Below are 4,217 nucleotides of genomic sequence, written 5' to 3' on the forward strand. Positions count from 1 at the left end.
AGCTGACACAAAACTCATTCAGCTGTCACGGTGGTAGTATAAAAAATGCAGAGAATGTTTGGACCTGCCATCCGGCTGTGCCGTAGAGGCGTACCGATCAAGCTGGGTAGAAAAGAAACGGCATTCGGGGTAGAAAAGAAACGGCAATTTGAAAAATTAGGAATGATTTACTGGAGAAAAAAGACACGTGAAAAAGCTGTAAATAAATTGTCTATTCCTAACCTGCTTTAGCCTTTTCCATCGTGACTTTTGCTTCTCCCTTTATATTCCACTCTCTTCCCCCACTCTGGTGCGTCTGAGCCCTTTTTCCTGCTCCACCATCAATGGCGTCTGCTGGATCATTTGCAGCTTCCAAGAACTTATCGTCTGCAATTAGGGCTTTTGAATCAAGATCGTCTCTTTCCTATGTTCATACCCAGAAACTCTTAGGGTTTAACAGTCCCGCCTTACCGTCTTCCCGGATCTTCAGATCCGTAAGCACAAACCAGAGACTCTCCATCCGTCGGATCACAACCAGATCCTTCTTCTGCAAGAAAGAGGATGGTGAACCAGATTCTTCTTACACAACCAGACCCAGTAAGTATATTCATTTTTTGGGTGATTCTAAAAATCGTTCCTTTTGTTTTTGAATTATTACTTTAACTTATTAGTGATGTTACAAATTTTGTCATTTGCAGCCAAAGTCCAGGAGCTTAGCGTTTACGAGATCAACGAAAGAGATCGTGGAAGCCCTGCAATGCTACGCCTGAGCCAGAAAGAAGTATTGTCTTTGGGCGGATCTCGTCCCTTTTACCAACAAGGCAAGTTTAGTTTCTTTTGTTTTGGGGAAAGGGGGGTTGGGAAAGAAGTAAAATTTTGACTCTGTTTCTGAGAAATTAAAGGAATTCAATTCGAATCCAACTGTGGGTTATGGTTATTTCAGATTTATAGCGCGGATTTGCAGAAGAGATTTGGCATAACAGCCGGGATATGTGTGCAAATCCAACATATTCCAGAGAAGAAGGCAGAAAGATTTGAGGCGATTTACAGTTTCTACTTTGGGGATTATGGGCATATTGCGGTGCAGGGCTGTTATCTGACCCATGAAGATACTTATCTTGCTGTGACGGGTGGAACAGGAGTGTTTGAAGGGGTTTATGGGCAGGTGAAATTGCAGCAATTGGTCTTCCCTTTCAAGCTGTTCTACACATTTTATCTGAAAGGGATTCCTGATTTGCCTGCTGAGCTCGTGACTACACCAGTTCCTCCATCACCGACTGTTGAACCTTCACCTGCTGCCAAAGCTGCTGAACCACATGCCATCATTCCCAACTTTACTAACTGAGAGTGGCTTCTTCTGCTTCTGCTTCTTCATCATCATCATGTCATGAACGGACTATTGTAGTCTTTTCATTTTCAATATTTTTCCTTTTGTTTCCTTTCCCGTTACCTTCTTTAAACTTCTATGTATTTGGTTTTTTCTTTTTTTTGGGTAAGAACTCTTCAGATGGAGAAAATGGTTAGAAATAAAATCCCCATAGAAATGTCTAACTCCTCTTTAGATGGTAGTCTTCTTTTTTTTTCTCCTTCAATAATTTGGTATTGAAATCGTACATCAAAACTCGCCTATTTAAAACCGCATTTTCACCAACTTTCTTAGAAATGGTATGGAATGATTTCTATTGTGGTGACGGCTGTACATTGAAAATGTATTACCTTACAGTTTAATATCATATGCATATTGTTTTCATATGGAAATCTTACCGGGATATGGTTATGGTTTTGTAAATGTAAATACAAAAATGGAATGGTATAATTTCAGTTTTGGGTATTGATTTTTGATAGTGTACTAAAAATTATATTGTATTACAGAAATTATACTTTTTGCACATCCTTGGGCCATGGTTGGATATTACATTGAAAGGATGTTCTGATGTCGTATAGTTCTAGATTGTATTAAAATTGATACAGTATGCAATTGATCTTTATCTATACAGGAGAAAATCAAGAAAGGAAAGCCTTAGTTGAGAAAAGTTCTGTAGAATTGTTTTTTTGTCTTTTTTTTGGTAGAAAGGATTGTCTTTTGTGATTTCCACTAAACTTCCTGTTTGAGACGGCGCTCGGATCTTTGCCTTTTGGAAGATTGCTTGCTTTTAGCTTTGCTCTTCTTGAGAAGTTCAAGGACCAACAATGCTAAAGATCCAGCAATAGCTTCCCTTAGGGCCTGTTTGGTTTACATGAATCCAGAGATTTGATGAACTGAGAGTTATATCCGTTTGGTTGTAAAAATCTCTAGATTCATGAATACTAGAGATTCACCTTTTTACACTAAAAACGTGAATCTGTAGATTTATGGGTAAGGGGTGAAATTCAAAGATTTAAAAAAAGCTATACATTTGCACATTCACAAAAATCACGTTGATCAGATAGTTTTTTAGGATGAATCAGGATGAATCCACAAAGTTCATTCCACAACCAAACAATTAATTTTATGAATTATAACTCCATAGATTTGAAATCTATAGATTTGAAACCTCCAGACTCGTGTAACCAAACAGGCCCTTAAAGAACCACTTCATAAACCGTTTTTTCTTCAATTAGGCTCGATTACATTGGATATTATACGACCAAAAGACCTTTTCATTTTCCTCAATGCAAATTTCCTCTTCATCAATTCCCCAACCCCCCCCCCCTTTTAATTTGTTAATTGATGACATGCAAGCATGGTTTCCATCCTAATCATTTTGTTGCATGCATTTAAATTTCATTTTTGTTACTTGCATTGCAATCTATCCTCCCTAGAACCCCGTATTGGACATGCTCCTCTCCTTCCTCATCCGTTCTTCTTCTTCGGATGGATATTTGGGTGCTTGGACATAGCTCATTAGGATTGGGTCGTGCTTCAGTGCTGCGGTTTAAATGCGTAGCACGGTGAAGCGCACGGTCGAGATCGAAATCTCGACCGAAATTTCGATCTCGACCGTCCGTCTCGGTGTCGAGACAGACGGTTGAGATCGAAATCACGGTCGAGATTTCGATCTCGACCGTGCGCTGCACATGCTGCGCATTTAATGCGCAGCATGCAAGTCACACTAATTAGGATTAGAGAGTTGAAAGCTACATTCTTCCTAATGTTGGGGATTAGGTCTTCATATCGGTCTGCATGGTGGATCTTCAACTAGTTCTCTCTAAGAATATAGGGTTTAGCTGGTTTTCAGGCATATTTGCTCGTCTCTAACGGTCAATTTCAGCAGTGCTCCTTTTGTTCATAGGACTCTTCTTCCTCCACTTCGGGGTGTCTCAAGCATCCTCTATAAATTTTGGGATTCAGGGTAGAGCTTCTAGTCCCTCAGATCACATCTGGTGGATTTTCTTCCCTTGCTTCAATGTCGTTCAATCTTCAATTTGGTCCTTTGAAGCAGAGAGCTTTATGTCTATCTCAAACCCTTCTCCCTTCAATTGTGATTATGACTTCGCAATTTCATTAGCCATGAGTACACCACGAAGAGGCTTTTCTTGAATTTGCTGTGAAACTTGACCTACCTATTCAACTTGTCACATTCATCCAATCGGTATCCAAATGTGAAATCCCCCGGATTTCTACTCCTTTAACCCATGGTTTCAAGACCGAGAACCCGGTCCTCGAGTTGGCGATAACTGTGGGCCATTTAAGTCGAGCCCGAAGGATTGAAAATGAAACCAATGTTAGTGGATGACCCTTGTGATGACTCAAAAACTCTTCTAGAGTTTAGTAAAGAGAGAAGATTAATCCTAATAGTGTAAAAAAGGTAATTTTAGAATATCCGTAAATTGGTGATGGAGAATCCGATTGATACAAATAAGGTATCAAATCGAAGATCGTCGAAAGACCTTTCCAACGAGCCAAAAATAATCAAAATCGGAGTTCGTTTGGGGGTCCAACCATGGACAAAAAGTTGGGCCGTTTGGGTGAACCAACCCCCCACCCCATTTTCTATTTGGGGGCAAAATTGGAATTTAGGATTTTTAAGTCCTATTTATGTTTTATCTCATCCGTAAACGCATTTTTGGAGGCTAGAATGAGGCGGAGGCTTGGAGAAAAGGATAAAGAAATGAGAAGAGTATTTCCCATCCAACCAAAGGTGTTCTGGCTACTCGATCATTGCGAAAATATTATGGAAGGTTAGTTTTCTTTAATCCTTCTCTTATACATGGTTCTGGGAGTAATTTCTTTTCTCTTTCATTTGGGAGATCTTGAA

General features: G+C 39.6%; 1 pseudogene across 1 annotated transcript; it reads left to right on the top strand.

Annotated features, from left to right (window-relative positions):
• The first annotated feature begins 240 nt into the window (after nucleotides 1-240).
• On the top strand, nucleotides 241-1,690 carry LOC149012442 (allene oxide cyclase, chloroplastic-like; annotated as a pseudogene). Its single transcript, XR_016173960.1, has 3 exons — nucleotides 241-576; nucleotides 678-800; nucleotides 923-1,690. The product of XR_016173960.1 is annotated as an allene oxide cyclase, chloroplastic-like (transcript).
• The last annotated feature ends 2,527 nt before the right edge of the window (nucleotides 1,691-4,217 follow it).

Source organism: Hakea prostrata, chromosome 6, assembly GCF_041222555.1.
Source record: "Hakea prostrata isolate BN-2017 chromosome 6, UWA_Hpros_2, whole genome shotgun sequence".
NCBI classification, from domain to species: domain Eukaryota; kingdom Viridiplantae; phylum Streptophyta; class Magnoliopsida; order Proteales; family Proteaceae; genus Hakea; species Hakea prostrata.